Raw genomic sequence first — 19341 nt, forward strand, 5'->3', positions numbered from 1 at the left:
GCGTGCCGGTGTGTGAGCACCGAAGGTCAACCCGGCATGATGGAGCCCGGCCAGGTGTGTGCTCAGAGGCCCACCTAGATTCGAACTCCAGTTCCCGGAGGGGAGCGGTGGGAACAGGAGTGTGGACTGCGAGTCCAATCCTCACCTTACAAAAAGGCAAAATCATCCCCTTCCTCCCTTATCGGCGTCTGCACGGCTCCTCCTGGACTCAGGGATCCCATCGAAAGGACGTCCAGGTTGTGTCCTTCTCCCTGGCCCGATCGTTTCGAACCTCTCCAAGAAAAAGCGGTGACGTCAAGAGATCCGTCTTGAGTTCGGGACTGGGGCTTCCCCGGGGGCCCCGTGGTCAACGATCCCGTGCCCATGCAGGAGACGTGGGTTTCGCCCCCGGTCCGGGAAGAGCCCACACGCTACCCATACGCCTCGGTGATGGAGTCTGTGCTCCAGATCCTGGCCGCTGCGAGTGTTGAGCCCACACCCAGCAGCCACTGAAGCCCACGTGCCCCGGCGCCCCTGCCCCCCAAGAGGAACCACAGCCACGAGAAGCCCAGACACACGACCGTAGAGCGACCCCCTCTCTCCACAGAGAGAGAACAGCTTGCACGGCCACGAAGACACACAGAGCACGCCCCCACAGACATCAAATACGTCCAATGATCGTCGAGCGAGACGGCCTGCCTGAGATCGGACGCGAGCGGCCAATACCTAGTCCCGTCACTCGGGAAGCTCCCCGAATCTTCTGTCGATACACATAAAGAAACCCTAGCTCACTGTGCCATGGGCAGCGCGGGGAGCTCTCCGTACAGTGCCGAGAGCACCGTGGAGACGTGACCCGTGGGCACCGTGAGCGTGACTGTTCTCACGAAGTCCCTCACAGTCCGGGCCCTGGAGATCGGCCCACGCGGACCTGCAGGCGATGGTCGGCCATCCCTCTCGGCTCCCTGCGCGCTCACGGGTCCAGGTGTGCCGTGCCCCCAGCATCCGCTCGCATCTTCTCGGCCTGTCTCCCCCGTGCCGCTCCACTGACTTGGAATCCTTCTCCCCTCTCGTCTCGTCTGACACGTTTTCTTTCCTGTTCGACCATGTCTGGCTCCCCGGGCACCACTTCCCGTCGTTCTTCTCGTCTCACCGCCCTCGTCTCGTGGAAATCATTCTCTGGGTCTCCGCTCTGTTCCCTAAGGACTCTGTCATCCCTCCACTCATCTGGGGATCGACTGGCACCTAGGCAACCCCGGTCCGTGACAACCGTGGTTCCGTGTCTATCGAATGACATGCCGACCGCAGGGGGGCTCGTGGACGCGTACGAGCCGTGGAAAGCTGGCACCGGGGAATCATCCCGAGGACACACCCTCCGGTTCCACGGTGCTCACGGGAGCGTTTGGGTCGTCGTCGTCGTCGTCGCCGTATTCCCTAAGACGTACGCAGTCGCGTGGATTCAAACGGCGTCTATTGGGAAAGCACGGATCGCTCCCCGGATCACCGGAGAAGGCCACGGCAACCCACTCCAGTCCTCTCGCCTGGAAACTCCCATGGGCGGAGGAGCCCGGTAGGCCACGGTCCACGGGGTCGGGAAGAGTCGAACACGACCGAGCGACTTCCCTTCCCCTTTTCCCTTCCACGCATCGGAGAAGGCCGTGGCAACCCACTCCAGTGTTCTCGCCTGGAGAATCCCAGGGACAGGGGGGGAGCCTGGCGGGCTGCCGGCTGTGGGGTCGCACAGAGTCGGACACGACGGAAGCGACTTAGCGGCAGCCGCAGCAGCAGCAACCGGATCACCTCAGAAGGACTTAGACACGAGTCTCGGTGGAGAGAGGATGGATCCTGCCAACCATCTCACTTCTGGGTAGACCTCGAAAGAAAATAAAACCTGAAACTCGCAGAGAGAGGCCTGCACCCCCAGGTCCATCGCAGCATCCATTCACAAGAGTCAAGATGGGGACCCAGCCCAAGTGTCCATCAAGGGAAGACTAGATCAAGAAGATACACGATCCAGGTAGAGATCGATCGATAGGGAGATCTAGGTGTCCCAGGTAGCCCCAGGAATGAACACAGTCTTACATCGTGATCGCATGGATGGGACTTAGGGAGTGATGCCCAATGAAGAAGTCAGGTAGAGAAAGAAAAAGAGTTTCTCCTGTCACTGACATGCCATGCAAGGCCACCTAAAACAATGAAAACGATCATCACAGAGCGGCTGGGGGAGGGAGACATGGGAAGATGCCGATGTAACGGCGGGCGGGGGAACTTCACGGATAAGGTACATATATACTGTCTACGTCACAAAGAGCACGGTGATTCTAAAGAATAGTATTGGTATTATCGTCGTCTCATATTCGGAGAAGGCAACGGCACCCCACTCCAGTCCTCTTGCCCGGAAAATCCCGTGGACGGAGGAGCCCGGTAGGAGCCCGGTAGGCCGCAGTCCACGTTGTCGCACAGAGTCGGACACGACGGAGCGACTTCCCTTCCCGTTTTCCCTTTCACGCCTTGGAGAAGGACATGGCAACCCACCGCAGTGTTCTTGCCTGGAGAACCCCAGGGACGGGGGTGCCCGGCGGGCTACCGTCTACGGGGTCGCACAGATTCGGACACGACGGAAGCGACGCAGCAGCAGCAGCAGCAGCAGCAGCAGCAGCAGCATTATCCTATTCGAAAGTCGCCATGACCGTGGACATGACGCATTCACTTCCCGTACAATGGAAGAAGGACACGGCAACCCACTCCAGTAGTCTTGCCTGGAAAATTCCATGGACGGAGGAGCCTGGTAGGCTACAGTCCGTGGGGTCGCAAAGAGTCCAGCACGACTGAGTGACTTCACTTTCTTTCGCATACAGTCATGGCATGTATGGGTTGTGGTCAAGCTATGAGCTACCGCTTGGGTGGTCATGAATGATTCTTTTGCAACAGACAGGTGCATCAAGTCACCATTCTGTACACGTTAGAACAGAGGATGTTGTATGTCCTTAACGAAGAACATTCTATTTCAATACACCGGGACATGACACACATAACATCACCTAGTTTTATTATCTTTCAATGAATGGTCAGTATTGGCTGCACGCCAAAAAAAAAAAAAAAAAAAAAAAAAGGAAAGAAAGAAAAAAAAGAAAGCTTTATTGTGTGTGTGGGGGGGGGGGGGGGTGGGGGGTGGGGTGGGGGGAGGGTCTTAGATATTGCCATGCAGGGACACAGATTTCAATAAAACCCAGGGAATGTTCCACAGGAAAGAGTCAGGGGCCTAGAAAGCTGAACCTCGTGAGGTTGTCAAGCCAGCTGAGAGCAATTAGGATTTGCTGTCATGCAACAAGGGACATGTTTCTTCTTCCAGGGTAGACGGTCACAAGGTATTTAGGGAAAGGGGAGGGTGTGAGAGGTATCTTGAATTTCGGGAACACTGTTTCCTTAGATGATCTGGAGGCCTCTGGGACCCAGTCAGTGCTCCAAGTGGACATTCCATCCAGACTGAGACACACGGACCTCTTCCTCGATGGCCTCCCCTCTCTATTTGGGGGAGCTCTCTCGGCCACGCTGATTCCACTTGGATGTGTCTTTCCCACGTCACACCCTTTGGCATTCAAAGATATCCTTCCATCGTTTTCTAAAGAGACCCGGTGTATGTATCTTTGGAGCGATGATGAGCATCAGACACGATCCCTCTCCGTGGCGCGGTTTCGGGCACGACACACCAAGACGGGGACACATACATTCCACGTCCCTCTCGGCCATCGAGAGAGGCCGTGTACGGCACGTGATGCCACGGGACCGGTGAGGTCCTCGGGTTCAGCCCTCCCTCGACTTGGCTGTGGTCTTTGGTTTTGTTCTGTTCCGTGTGTGCTTTCTGACCCACGTGATCTCTCCGGATAGGGCACCCCATCCAAGCTCAAACCCATCGAGTCTGTGTGACTCCTATTCACGCAACAGGTTGGGATATCGACGCCCTCAACGTGGATCCATAACAATCGCCGTTCTGGGTTCAGGAGGATCCTGTTGTGTGTTCTGGGCGTGCTACGTGCTGTCTGTGATCTCACGTGCCTTTCGGGCATGGCTGATGGAGACAGATACCAAGCGGCAGGGCGGCCATCTGGCATCTCGGCCTAGAGTGATTTCACAAGTTCAGTCTAATTGGGAAGTCTGAAATGCAGATGGTATATTTCGTGTTCTCTAATAACCTCAGATTTACATCCATGAAATGATGAAAATACAGAACTTTCCAAAAATAATTGATAGTATTTTATTTAGATAATACTACATATGAAAATGATTCACATGTCTTTAAGAATAGCACTTTCATGCTTTTCCATTATGGTCTCTTCCAGATGTTGCAGATTACCTTGATTAAAAATGCAAAGTCATGTGCCTGAAGCATGGTGAACATACCAAAATGTCAGTTTAAATAAAAATTTATTGCTGGGCTAGACAGAGATGATGGGTGGCACATGCCCAAAATACATGGAACTTCTTGCAGCATTTCATCCAAGCATTTTTCTAGGCAATGTGCGAGAGTGGCCTGGTTAGCTGTTGCAAACCTCTTGGTTTTGGAATAATTTATTCTTGAAGTTTCCACATATGTCAGGTCATGGTATTCCTGTAAACCTCCAACAAGATAAATATTGTTCTCTATTCTGCAAATTTCTATCAGCATATGAATGGAAATATATTAGACTCAAAAGTCTGAGCCTTGACAACGGGCGTATCCTGTATATCTCAGGCTATAGGCAATATACATAAATTGAAGCAATCAGGGATAAAGTGTAAAGGTTAAAGTTAAAGAAACAGACCTAATGCGGGGTCAGATTTATTATTCCTTGCTGCAGCCTCAAGGTAAATGCTGGGGGTGCCCAGTCCATTCTTGGGAAGATTCAGTGTTTATTTGAACTGTGTCCAGCAATGCAGCTTCTCCTCTACTGGAGTTGGAACTGAGATTTAGTGTTTGCAGCTACTTAGTTCTATTTCAGAACATCTATCAGGAAGGATCTTAATAGTGTTTTTGTCATGTCCCTGAAAATATACTAGAGAACATTCAATGCAGTTCTCATAGCCAGAGACTGGAAAATTAAGGAGGCACTAGAAATTATACCTTTAGTTATATAGTATCTTTCCTGGAAAATAAGATGCTCTTAAACCCGAATTGTGTCAAACGGTAGCATGGATAAGAATTGCATTATCCACAAGCTTAAGTAAAGCTGGCTTTCCCTCTCCTTTATTATATACATTGTTAACAAAATTTTAGAACTGGACACTTGATTGCAACAGAGAGGCATTCTATTTGGAGTTTATTGGACTGCAGCCAGGAGAAGAGCAGAGCTGACTGGTTCAGGCTGCTCCTATGCCTTTCGTCACACTTGATCGTGGATGTAGGGGTAGGTTGTGTCTGCAACAACCACTAGATTTGTCTGGAAACACTGAATCCTCTGGTCATTGACTTTGTTCCCAGGACTGTCTCAGGAGGTGACAATGATTTCCCATGGGGGAATCTGTGTCAGAGGCTTACCAACCATACTTTCTACGTGGTTCATGGAAAGCTCACCTGTCAAGTGTCAACTCACCATCCATATGAGAGTCAGCACCAACATGCCCAGCAGAGCTGAGAGTCAGGAGGGGCTTGCATGGAAAGATATTTGTGTGCTTGGTCTTGGTCATGGTTATAGACAGAAAGTATCAAGGAGGAATAACTCCCAGAATAAGTAGGCTTGCCCTGAATGCAAAATAGTGAGAAGAGGTCTCACACTTGGTGGGTGGGTCAGAGCTTTAGCCACAGGAGAGTGAAAAGGAAAGGCCTGGGAAAGAGCCGTGGGGCAGGGGACAGTCTGACCCCAGCACCAGCGGTGAAGGACAAGACGCACCTTGAAAGAAAGTGCTGTTTGTGGTAAAAGTACAGTGTGCTGCTAAAGATGAAGCTTGTGGAACCCAAATAGTAAAGAGGAGCCAGAAAGAGTCCAGGAGGGATGAGAATGTTGTGTGCTGAGGACCTGCACTTCACCAAGCCCACAGCAAAGGGTGCTCTAGAGATTAAAACCAAGTCACTTGTGCACTCAGCCACCTGCTCATCTACAAGGCCAACAGGTACATGGTGGGTGAGGTGCATTTACAGCACTAACATTTCCAGCCACCACACAGCTGATACATGCTTTGAAAGAGCCAACAATGAGCTGATAGCTTTTTCTGGACCTGTCTATAACCAAAGATACTGCTGGGTACTGTGGATCTGGACTCCTGCATCGCGTATGCATTAACCCATCAAAAAAGTACTGTTCATGCTACCTCTCAGGCCAGCAATGACACTTGAACTGTAACCTGCTCACAAAGTGCTCAGAGATTCATGGATTTGAATCGAGAAATTCCACCTGGTCATCTACCCTCACGATTCATTCCCGCTCTTACCACTACCATTATACCGGTCACACATGCGGCAGTTCACCTGCGTTAACTTGCACCTGTGGGGATGGAGTTAGCTTTCAGCACATGGATATTTAGATATTTCATGGTAGTATGCCAGGTACTCACATTATGTATCAGATATTGGCCTAATTTGATAATAAGAGAGCTCAGGCCTCAAGCATAACTTCAGGCAGAATTTCCCTCTCACAGCAATAGCTCGGATGACCTGGCAGCCCAAGAAACTGAGCGACAGCCACGAGCAGCGAGACACCTGTGGGCTCCCTCCACGGGGAGGCTTCCTGCCGAGCCTCCCCAAGGGTGGTTACCCGGCCTGTGGGCACCAGCCGAGGGGAGGGGAGGGGGGCGCCTGGAGACCAGCCCTGCTACAGTCAGTCTCCCGGGAGCCCTCATCCTGCTCTGGACACTCGCTCCCAGGCACGGGCTCTCACTTCAGCTTTCGGGTGGACCCCAGGCCCTTCTTCAGAGAAGTTCCTCCAGATGAATCCCCAGCCACCACTGGACCTCATTCGACATTGCTGGACTTCCCTCCCCTTCTGAAGCTAGGCTCCATTTCTTTCTTCACAAAACTTTCAGATCAGATCACTCGCTCAGTTATGTCTGACTCTTCGTGACCCCATGAATCGCAGCACGCCAGGCCTCCCTGTCCATCACCAACTCCCGGAGTTCACTCAGACTCACGTCCATCGAGTCAGTGATGCCATCCAGCCATCTCATCCTCTGTCGTCCCCTTCTCCTCCTGCCCCCAATCCCTCCCAGCATCAGAGTCTTTTCCAATGAGTCAACTCTTCGCATGAGGTGGCCAAAGGACTGGAGTTTCAGCTTTAGCATCAGTCCTTCCAAAGAAATCCCAGGGCTGATCTCCTTCAGAATGGACTGGTTGGATCTCCTTGCAGTCCAAGGGACTCTCAAGAGTCTTCTCCAACACCACAAATCAAAAGCATCAATTCTTTGGTGCTCAGCCTTCTTCACAGTCCAACTCTCACATCCATACATGACCACAGGAAAAACCATAGCCTTGACTAGCCGGACCTTTGTTGGCAAAGTAACGTCTCTGCTTTGGAATATGCTATCTAGGTTGGTCATCACTTTCCTTCCAAGGAGTAAGCGTCTTTTAATTTCATGGCTGCAGTCACCATCTGCAGTGATTTTGGAGCCCAGAAAAATAAAGTCTGACACTGTTTCCCCATCTATTTCCCATGAAGTGATGGGACCGGATGCCATGATCTTCCTTTTCTGAATTTTGAGCTTTAAGCCAACTTTTTCACTCTCCACCTTCACCTTCATCAAGAGGCTTTTTAGTTTCTCTTCACTTTCTGCCAAAAGGGTGGTGTCATCTGCGTATCTGAGGTGATTGATATTTCTCCCAGCAATCTTGGTTCCAGCTTGTGCTTCCTCAGCTCTGCCTTTCTCATGATGTACTCTGCATATAAGTTAAATAAGCAGAGTGACAATATACAGCCTTGACGTACTCCTTTTCCTATTTGGAAGCAGTCCATTGTTCCATGTCTGGTTGTAACTGTTGCTTCTTGAGCTGCATACAGATTTCTGGCCATGTCCAGCACAGCAGATGAGAAAGACCTGAAATGGGGGCGGGGGGGGTGGTAATGAAAAGATAAACACATATAATTTGGCAAGCGGGGAGTCAGGGGGCCCTCCTGCTCTCCATGGCAGGAAGACAAAATGGCTCCTTTTAGCTGCACTTTTATTGGTAGAAGTCACATGAGACAATTAGGGAATAGCTACACTGGTGGGTTTGATTAGCGCGGGCTCTGCTGTTAACCAGGAATATCTTGCTTTGTCTCCCTGGAGATGGACGCAGGGCAGGCAGTGAAGCGGAGCAGGGAGCACACCCCGCCCTAGGGATGTCCATCTGTATGCCTGCTAGGACGGCCCTGGGGCAGGTTCTGGCCTCTGCTCCTCCAGGCCGCAACAGTTTCTCAGCGGGCATGTCAGGGGGTCTGGTTTTCCCATCTCTTGAGGAACGTTGCACAGTTTGCTGTGATCCACACAGTCAAAGGCTCTGGTGTAGTGTATAAAGCAGAAGTGGATGTTTTACTGGAACTCTTGCTTTTTGAGAGAGATGCTGGCAATTGGATCTCTGGTTCCTCTGCCTTTTCTAAATCCAGCTTGAACATCTGGTAGTTCTAGGTTCATGTACTGCTGAAGCCTGGCTTGGAGAATTTTGAGCATTACTTTGCTATGGTGTGAGATGAGTGCAACTGTGCGGTAGTTTGAACATTCTTGGGTATTACCTTTCTTCAAAGATAACTGTCAACTCAGAATGCTATTTATAATATATGTGGAAGAAATCTGATATTCCTAATAAATAGCATCTAAAAATCTGTAATAGAGTGAACATCCTTGCAGAAAAATTGGCAAGATAAACTGGAAAGTTGAAATAAAAAATACAGTAAGTAAAAAGTTAAAAAGAGAAAACTATCTATACAAATTAAGACTGGGACATAATTTCCTATTCATATTTAGACACAAAAAATTTTAATATAATATCACACCAATTAGCAAAGACTGCGGCTTTCATCCATGCAGAGCTCGGCACTATGCCTTTTCCATGGTTGCCCCCCCCCCTTACCCAGCTGACACCCCGAGATCTGAAGTTGCACTTCCTGTGGGTGCAGGGTCACTTCCCTGGAGGGTTGCAAGGATGGTGTGGATTCCTCTGAGGACTCGAGCCCTGATTAGCTCTGGGATGGATCTCGGCACCCTGAACAAGCTACCACATGGTGGACAGGAGCTGGAATAACAGCTCTGCACAGGGCTGAGGATGCAAAGGTGGCTTCTCTCCCTCCAGGAGACACGGTAGGTAGTGGTGACTTGGTGATGAACTGTGCTCAACTAGTAATGCTGCTCACAACTAATGGGTGCCCTGCACGTGGCAGGACAGGGGGCATGTGGACAGAGCAGCCTCATGCACTGCTGGCTGCTCGGGACACCAACATGAAGGCACTGTGCATGCACGGAGGCTGGGCGTCCTGGGCGGGACCTGATTGCTTCACACCTTGGGCAGCTCTTCATGGTTTGTGTTCTGTGTTGCTTTTGTTCCGAGTTTCCCGATGTCCGTCGTGTGTCTAGTACAGTTGGTTTTGTGTTCTGTGTTGCTTTTGTGTCGAGTTTCCCGATGTCCGTCGTGTGTCTAGTGCAGTTGGTTTAACGTTGGTCTCTAAGAGGGGCAGTTCCATTACTGCTCTCTGGAACACGCCATGGTTCCCGCATCCCAAGGGTCAGATTCTGGCCACAGCCTGTGTTAAGGGCCTGCAAGCTAGTAAGCGTTTTCATAATTTTAAATTAAAAAAATTATTTCATGAGGCATAAGAATTATATGACAGTCAGATCTCAGTGCCTATAAATAAAATATCTTTGGCTCACAGCCATGCTCCTTGATTTATCTTTTATCTGTGGCTGTTTTTCTCCTACAATAACAAAAATAAGTATATGCAACACAGGTCGTGTGGTAAAATCTTAAATATTTACTATTTGCCTTTTAGAAAATGTTGTCAGCCCTGACTAAAGAACTAGTAGTATTTTCTTAACACTATATGATGAGAGATTTATTAAATAAGCAGCTAATTTTTTAGTGAATTTTACCACTAAATTTATTTGAAATAAACCTTTTTGGGTAAATATAAAGCTGGTTACATTACTCTCAGTAATCTTCGTTAAAATCAAAGCTAAGACACCAGAATTACAATTATTCTTGTGCTGGGGATGGAATCTACCTGTTGCCTTCTTTCATCTAAGAAAAAATTGTTACCAAAAGAGTATGTGGGGTCCGGCTGCTCACCACTCAAAAGCCAACAAACAGGCCAGTTTGGTGAAAAGGAAAGTTTGCTCTATTTCAAGATCTGGCAATTGGGGGCGGAGGGCAGACATTTGTCTAAAGACTGACACACAAGTCCCCCACCCCCAACACACACACATCCCAGCAGGCAGGGGACAACAGCTTTTATAGACAGAGCACAGTCATCTCTGACAGTCATCTTCAAATTGGCCAACAGTGGTCTGAGCAGGAACATCTTAGTTGTTTTAGGGTTGACCTTCAGTCCCTCTATTTCTTTGCATTGATCGCTGAGGAAGGCTTTCTTATGTCTCCTTGCTATTCTTTGGAACTCTGCATTCAAATGGGTATATCTTTCCTTTTCTCCTTTGCTTTTCATTTCTCTTCTTTTCGCAGCTATTTGTAAGGCCTCCTCAGACAGCCATTTTGCTTTTCTGCATTTCTTTTTCTTGGAGACGGTCTTGATTCCTGTCTCCTGAACAATGTCATTAACCTTCATCCATAGTTCGTCAGGCACTTTGTCTATCAGATCTCGTCCCTTAAATCTATTTCTCATTTCCACTATATAGTAATAAGGGATTTGATTTAGGTCATACGTGAATGGTCTAGTGGTTTTCCCCACTTCCTTCAATTTAAGTCTGAATTTGGCAATAAGGAGTTCATATTCTGAGCCACGGTCCACTCCCAGTCTTGTTTTTGCTGACGGAGCTTTTCCATCTTTGGCTGCAAAGAATATAATCAATCTGATTTCGGTGTTGACCATCTGGTGATGTCGATGTGTAGAGTCTTCTCTTGTGTTGTTGGAAGAGGGTGTTTGCTATGACCAGTGCATTCTCTTGGCAGAACTCTATGAGTCTTTGCCCTGCTTCAGTCTGTACTCCAAGGCCAAATTTGCCTGTCACTCCAAGTGTTTCTTGAATTCCTACTTTTGCATTCCAGTCCCCTATAATGAAAAGGACATCTTTTGGGGGTGTTAGTTCTAAAAGGTCTTGTAGGTCTTCATAGAACCGTTCAACTTCAGCTTCTTCAGCATTACTGGTCAGGGCATAGACTTGGATTACTGTGATATTGAATGGTTTGCCTTGGAAATGAACAGAGATCATTCTGTCATTTTTGAGATTGCATCCAAGTACTGCATTTCAGACTTTTTTGTTGACCATGATGGCTACTCCATTTCTTCTAAGGGATTCCTGCCCACAGTAGTAGATATAGTGGTCATCTGAGTTAAATTCACCCAATCCAGTCCATCTTAGTTCGCTGATTCCTAGAATGTCGACATTCACTCTTGCCATCTCCTGTTTGACCACTTCCAATTTCCTTGATTCATGGACCTACCATTCCAGGTTCCTATGCGATACTGCTCTTTACAGCATCGGACCTTGCTTCTATCACTCGTCCCATCCACAACTGAGTGTTGTTTTTGCTTTGGCTCCATCCCTTCATTCTTTCTGGAGTTATTTCCCCACTGATCTCCAGTAGCATATTGGGCACCTACCGACCTGGGGAGTTCATCTTTCAGTGTCCTATCTTTTTGTCTTTTCATACGGTTCATGGGGTTCTCAAGGCAAGAATACTGAAGTGATTAATGCAAAGAAATAGAGGAAAACAATAGAATGGGAAAGACTAGAGATCTCAAGAAAATTAAAGATACCAAGGGAACATTCACGCAATGATGGCTCAATAAATGACAGAAATGGTATGGACCTCACAGAAGCAGAAGATATTAAGAGGTGGCAAGAATACACAGGAGAACTGTACCAAAAAAAGGTCTTCATGACCCAGATAATCACAATGGTGTGATCACTCACACTCATCTAGAGCCAGACATCCTGAAATGTGAAGTCAAGTGGGCCTTAGAAAGCATCACTATGAACAAAGCTAGTGGAGGTGATGGAATTCCAGTTAAGCTATTTCAAATCCTGAAAGATGATGCTGTGAAAGTGCTGCACTCAATACGCCAGCAAATTTGAAAAATTCAGCAGTGGCCACAGGACTGGAAAAGGTCTGTTTTCATTCCCATCCCAAAGAAAGGCAATGCCAAAGAATCCTCAAACTACTGAACAATTGCACTCATCTCACACGCTAGGTAAAGTAATGCTCAACATTCTCCAAGTCAGGCTTCAGCAATACATGAACCATGAACTTCCAGATGTTCAAGCTGGTTTTAGAAAAGGCAGAGGAACCAGAGATCAAATTGCCAAGACCTGCTGGATCATTGAAAAAGCAAGAGAGTTTCAGGAAAACATCTATTTCTGCTTTATTGACTATGCAAAAGCCTTTGACTTTGTGGATCACAATACACCATGGAAAATTCTGAAGGAGATGGGAATACCAGACCACCTGACCTGCCTCTTGAGAAACCAGTATGCAGGTCAGGAAGCAACAGTTAGAACTGGACATGGAACAACAGACTGGTTCCAAATAGGAAAAGGAGTACGTCAAGGCTGTATACTGTCACTCTGCTTATTTAACTTATATGCAGAGTACATCATGAGAAATGCTGGGCTCGAGGAAGCACAAGCTGGAACCAAGATTGCTGGGGGGAAACATCAATAACCTCAGATATGCAGATGACACCACCCTCATGGCAAAAAGTGAAGAGGAACTAAAGAGCCTCTTGATGACAGTGAATGGAGAAGGCAATGGCACCCCACTCCAGTACTGTTGCCTAGAAAATCCCATGGACGGAGGAGCCTGGTGGGCTGCAGTCCATGGGGTCGCTAAGAGCCAGACACGACTGAGAGACTTCACTTTCACTTTTCACTTTCATGCATTGGAGAAGGAAATGGCAACCCACTCCAGTGTTCTTGCCTGGAGAATCCCAGGGATGGGGGAGCCTGGTGGGCTGCCGTCTATGGGGTCTCGAAGAGTCGGACATGACTGAAGCGACTTAGCAGTAGCAGCAGCAGATGACAGTAAAGGAGGAGAGTGGAAAAGCTGGCTTAAAGCTCAACATTCACAAATGTGAAATCATGGCATCTTTTCCAATCACTTCATGGCAAATAGATGGGGAAACACAGTGGAAACAGTGGCTGACTTTATTTTTTGGGGGCTCCAAAATCATTGCAGATGATGATTGCAGCCATGAAATTAAAAGACACACCTTGGAAGGAAAATTATTACCAAAGTAGACAGCATATTAAAAAGCAGAGACAGTACTCTGTCAACAAAGATCCATCTAGTCAAGGCTATGATTTTTCCAGTAGTCATGTATGGATGTGAGAGTTAGAACATAAAGACAGGTGAGCGCTGAAGAATTGGTGCTTTTGAAGTGTGGTGTTGGAGAAGACTCTTGAGAGTCCCTTGGACTGCAAGGAGATCCAACCAGTCCATCCTAATGGAGACCAGTCCTGGGTTTTCATTGGAAGGACTGATGTTGAAGCTGAAACCCCGATACTTTGGCCACCTGATGTGAAGAGCTGACTCACTTGAAAAGACCCTGGTGCTAGGAAAGATTGAGGGCAGGAGGAGAAGGGGACAACAGAGGATGAGATGGTTGGCTGGCATCACTGAGTCAATGGACATGGGTTTGGGTAGACTCTGGCAGTTGGTGATGGATAGTGAGGCCTGGCGTGCTGTGGTGCAAGGGGTCACAAAGAGTTGGACACGACAGAGCGACTGAACTGAACCTTCAGTTCCAGGGTCCATCTGTTCCCATTTCTTTGCAGCTGATTCTCGGAATTGTGGAAGCTCATATCTTGGATATAGTCTGGTCATCATGCAGTTAATTTCTCCACCTGATGGTCTAGTGTCTGTAAGACAGCTCACGGGATGTGGCTCAGAATATTATCTATAGCTCTTGAGAAAGAAAGAATTAAAGATCTTTGACTGTGCTTAATGACTACATTATTACTATTTAGTCTCCTTTGGCTGTTTTCCTTGGCTTCGGCGTTTCTCACTTCTCTGGTTAAACTTATTTTTTGATTAAACTTTTTCCACAGACAAAAGGCAGGCAAAGGGCATGGTGGGTGGCAGCAGGGTGGGGCGGGGGTGGGGGGAGAGGCGAGCTGAGGGGCAAGGACCATAGGGCCTGCTCCTTTTGAATCTTCCCTTTGCTTTGATGGCTCAGACGGTAAAGCGTCTGTTTGCAATGCAGGAGACCCGGGTTCGATCCCTGGGTTGGGAAGATCCCCTGGAGAAGGAAATGGCAGCCCACTCCAGTATTCTTGCCTGGAAAATCCCATGGACCGCGAAGCCTGGTAGGCTACCGTCCATGGGGTCGAAAAGAGTCGGACACGACTGAGCGACTTCACTTTCACTTTGCTTTGATACTCCTCAATCTTGAGGAGGGACTAGTACAGAGCAAGAAAGATAATACACTTTCATAGTACCAAATATTTAAAAATTACTAGATTTATTACAATGAGGATAATAATCAAAATGCCTCTTTGTATTATTGTCTTAGTGATTAAAGCAGATGTGCAGTGAATGTTAAATAGGCCACAAACAGGCTGTTTTGGTTAACCTGAAGTTTGTATTAAATGATGTTTAGGCCAGAATGACTTCCCCATGCCTCAATATATGAAAATCTCTTCCATCATTCCCCCTTTTAGCTGTAATTCCTTCCATAGGGAGCACTGATAATCAATACATTTCCCAACGTTGCCAGAGCGGCTCTCTGGCTGCTCTAGTCGATCTGTGTCCCTCGGCGCTAGGCCTCTTCTTTGTTTATATATTTGCCCAGTTGTCCAGTGGGAAGAAACTAATCAGACATCACGAACAGGCTCAGAGTTATGTTAATGGGGGAATGTTTTATAGGCCATATGTTTTATCGTCTATCCCCAGTCGTCACACAAACAACACACATGTGCTTTAAGCAGCAAACTTAGAGCCAGCAGTGCTGCACACCATGAGTAGCTATACTTTGTGACAACTTCACTGGACAACTTTTCCATCCTGTACATTAGGGTCAAAACTAGAAACCAAACAAGTACTTTCCATTAGAAGCCTCTGTTACCAAAGTCAGATCAATATTCCAGGAGAACTTTGTTTTCTTAACAGAGAAAAAGAACAAATTCAGTCTTGCATCAGTTTACTGTTAATAACAAAATTTATATATCTAATTAAATTCAGTCTAACATTAATCCTGACAATATACAAAAATCTTTTCTCTATGTTTCTTTTTCACAAACCTTTTATTATTTTTTAGATCCAAACAAATTTGTCCTGTATTTCTTCGTCAAAAAACAAAGAACTGTAGGAAAAAACTATCATTTTTCTTCAACAAAAATATCTTCTCTTCCACAACAACACATATCCTACTTGTTTTACACACAGAAATCTTTCCCTTATTATTTTTACATATCACAATTTTTACTCCTTGAAGCCTTAATGAAACTAAGTGAGTCAAATATTATACCAGCATTTTTTGATTGGCAAACTCAAGAACATACTCTATAACCCCTAAAAACATACATGCTTTTCATAGCATAATTTTTCTTCAGTAGTACAACATACAGGTTTAATAAACCAAAACATCTTTAATTTCCCTCTAGTCTTACAAGACAAAAGGAAGTAAATTTAGATTTCTTTGACTTGTAAGTGACCATATTTTTAAGGACAATTAAATAGAGCTTCTTTACAAATTAACCTCAGCAATATAATACAAAGACAAACACACGTGCTGAGACACACAAACATTCAGACAGAGATCTCATTCTTTCATCTTTTTACATTTTATGAATCAGCCATTGCAATTAAACTAATCAGTTTATGGATAATAGAATAGCCGAATTTACATACTTATTCTTGAAAGGCTTCTTTCCTTTTTCTTTTTTTTTTTTTTTTTAGCTTGAAGTTTTACCCAATTAACCAAAGACCAAAGTCACAGGCAAAGTGGACTGTGTTTGTATTTCAAGGACTTGATAAGAGTTAACTTCAAGCTTTCTCCTAGGCATATTTTTGTTTTCTCAGGAGCCAGGAAAACTGTTTTATCAAGCTAGCTTTCCCTAACTGCATATACAAAAAGAACCAGTTTTTGTGAGTTTCAAGAGTTTCATCTTAACCAATTTTCCCTGAAGCTTAAAAAATAATGTTGCCATTTTTTTGTTGCTCAGTCACTCAGTTGTGTCCAACTCTTTGTGACCCCACAGACTGCAGCACGCCCGGATTCCCTGTCCTTCACTATCTGCTGCTGCCATACGTTATTCAAAATAATAATAATAATAATAGTCATCTTTCTTTGTCTTAGTTATAATTTTGTAGCTAAAATTTTGCTTAATTGCGCCCTAATGAGTTGTCATTTTGCATAAGGCAGCAAGAATACCAATCACGCAAATGGAATACAGTCTCACACACTGAGTGACAGATGAGTCACAAACCCTCTCTGAGGGTGACCAGTACAGAGTCCCAAAGGAACATTTCCCTGACACAAACAGTCCTCACGGGTAGTTATGTTACTGAATTCACAAGCCCATGTGCCAGGCACACAGTGAGGCCTATCAATTCTAAACATTATAATGAGCTTGGAACAGAGAAAGGCTTAATACACATCCATACAAGGAGATGGGTCGCTCATGCCCTAAGATGGGTCGCTCATGCCCTAAGAACTCCAATATTAATGAAACCTTTCAGCAAGCCCCCTTAAAAGCAAAAATTGAGGGATGGGTGTGGTTAGTTGTTGCAGACTTCTCGGGGTCAGAACGTTTGTTTCTGAGGTCTGGTAATGATGTTCCTGTAAGTCTCTATAGATGAATGTTACTCTCTGTCCTGACAAGAAAGGGCAAGGTCCCAAGGCACACCTTTCACCGTCCAAGGTCCCAGTCCTGGTTGAGAGGAAGCAGATCTCAGTTGGCAGCTCCTTCAGGTCCAGGTTTCCAAGGCATGCTCTGCTATCATCCCTGAGGGAGCCAGGCACCCAACTCAACTGACCCTCAGTCTCCTCAGCTGCCCAAATGGGGAGACCCGGTCCCACAAACTGTGACTCATACGGACGGCCACTGCTATTAGGTCACAGAGACAGGGGTGAGGGAGAGGTTCACCGCTGCCTCAAGGGCTGGACCAAGGCCAGTGGAGGCCTTGTGAGGCCTCTGGAGCCCTGCGGGATGGAGCCCCAGTCTGTTCCCTGGGCCCTCCACTCACCCACGGCCCGAAGGCTGGGGAATCTGGAGGGCCTCCCGGAGAAGGCCTGAGTCTGCCTCTTACCTCACTCTCCACTGGGTGACCAGGACCCCACTGACCCCTGGCTGAATCGCTTCCCCAGTGGTCCCTCACTGACAGTTACCAGTGGGCAGGGCCCGCCGTGGTGCTGACCAATAGTTGAGCAGGACAACTAACACTCGTCAACAGTTGGTTGCTTCTGGGTGGGGCCGACTGAGGCGCCGACCAATGGCTGCGCAAGACCTGTTGCCTAGTAACAGGGAGCAGTGTAAAGAGACAGAGCAATGGCCACCTGCTGAGGGCTGCAGCCATCCTGCTCTGTTAGCCAGGAGTCAGAACCAACTGGTAAAAATGCCTAAATAGCAGTCCGTGGTCACAAATGATCCTCAACATCAGACACACATCAGAACCAACTGGCAAGAATGCCCACATAGCACTAACACTCACACATGGGAAGGTCGCTGTGTGCACACCAGTGCGCAGTGGACTTACCCACTCCTGGAGCTTGTCAACTCCTCCTAGATGCAAGTTTCCATTCCGCCAATGAAAAGCACAAGTTGGCGGCCAGTGCCAAGAAGGGGAGAAACAGAGAGGATTCTCAAAACAAATGGTTTTGATAGCTGCTAGAAACACGTCCCATATACCCTACTAGGGGCTAGCTAACCACAAGCAGGCTCATACACTGTCATGGCCATAGATCTCCCCTAGAAAACCCAGGTAAGCCAGGTGCCGTGAAAGCACAGGAGCCAGCAGCAGGCAGCCCCGTCCTGGCGGCCAAAATCTGTTACAAAAGACCGAGTGTGGGGTCTGGTTGCTCGCCCGTCAAAAGCCAATAAACAGGCCAGGTTGGTGGAAAGGAAAGCTTCTCTATTTCAGATCTGGCAACTGGGATGGGGAGAATCCGGCAGACAACTGTCCAAAGGCTGAATCCGCCCACTCTCAACAAGCAGGGGGTCAGAACTTTTATAGATAGAATGGGGTGGGACTACAAGTAGAAACAGCACAGTTATCTCTAACAGTCATATTTGAATTGGTCACTAGTGGTCTGACCAGCGTCATCTTGGTTGCTTTAGGTACAGTTAATCTTCAGTTCTGGAGTCCATTTATTCCCATTTCTTTGCAGCCAGTTCTTGAATTGTGGCAGCTCACATCCTGGGTACAGTCTAGGCACCATGTAGCTAACTTCTCCCACCTGGTGTTTTAGCATCTATAAGACAGCACATGGGATGTGGCTCAGAATATTATCTATAGCCCTTGAGAAAGAAATAAAGATCCTCAACTATGCTTAAGGACTACAGTTAGTCTCCTTTAACTGTATTCCTTTGTTTCAGCATTTCCCATTTCTCTAGCTAAACGTATTCTTTGATTAAAGTTTTCCACAGACAAAAGGCAGGCAGAGGACATGGTGGGTGGGGGGCAAGGACCATAGGTTCCTACTCTGTTCATAATGCCAAACTCCTGCCAAGCTTCCATTTGAATCAGCATCAGCTATAGAAACTGTCAAGACTTCCCTGTTGGCTCAGTGGTAAAGAATCTGTCCACAATGCAAGAACTGCAGGAGTCACAGATTCAGTCCCTGGGTCAGGAAGATCCCCTGGAGGAAGACATTGCAACCCACTCCAGTATTCTTGCCTGGAGAATCCCATGAACAGAGGATCCTGGAGGGTTACAGTCCATAGGGTCTCAAAGAGTTGGCCATGACTGAAGCAGCTGAGCACGTGTGTACACATGGAAACTACCAGATACTTCTGAGAAGCATCATATTTCCGCAGTTTCCTCTGGGATGCATTTTCACAGCCTCCCTCATTGGATGAGTTCACAGCCTCACCCTTGAAGGTCCATGATTCCTACAAACACGGTGGAAGTCCTGGCTCGAGTGGCACCATTGCTCACAGTGTGCAGAGGTGATGGTTTAGGATGACAGCACCGGGGACAGAGAGCTGTGTAGGTCAAAACCAAACTCAGAGGTCAAGTCCCGTATATCTCTGGGGTGACTGCTCATACGCCTTTCAGAAACATCCCAGAGATGTGCACATTCTAAATCCAGAGTA

The 19341-nt window shown here is 47.2% G+C and overlaps 1 long non-coding RNA gene across 1 annotated transcript; it reads right to left on the reverse strand.

Moving 5' to 3' along the window:
- Nucleotides 1-15957: 15957 nt before the first annotated feature.
- On the reverse strand, nucleotides 15958-17471 carry LOC147377195 (uncharacterized). Its single transcript, XR_015136121.1, has 2 exons — nucleotides 17336-17471; nucleotides 15958-16956 (listed from the first exon to the last, which is right to left on the reverse strand). It is a non-coding gene; the product is annotated as an uncharacterized LOC147377195 (long non-coding RNA).
- Between the last annotated feature and the right edge of the window lie 1870 nt (nucleotides 17472-19341).

This window comes from Bos grunniens, chromosome 2 (assembly GCF_055505025.1).
Source record: "Bos grunniens cultivar Pamir isolate PY7600 chromosome 2, Bosgru_T2T1.0, whole genome shotgun sequence".
Taxonomy (NCBI): Eukaryota; Metazoa; Chordata; class Mammalia; order Artiodactyla; family Bovidae; genus Bos; species Bos grunniens.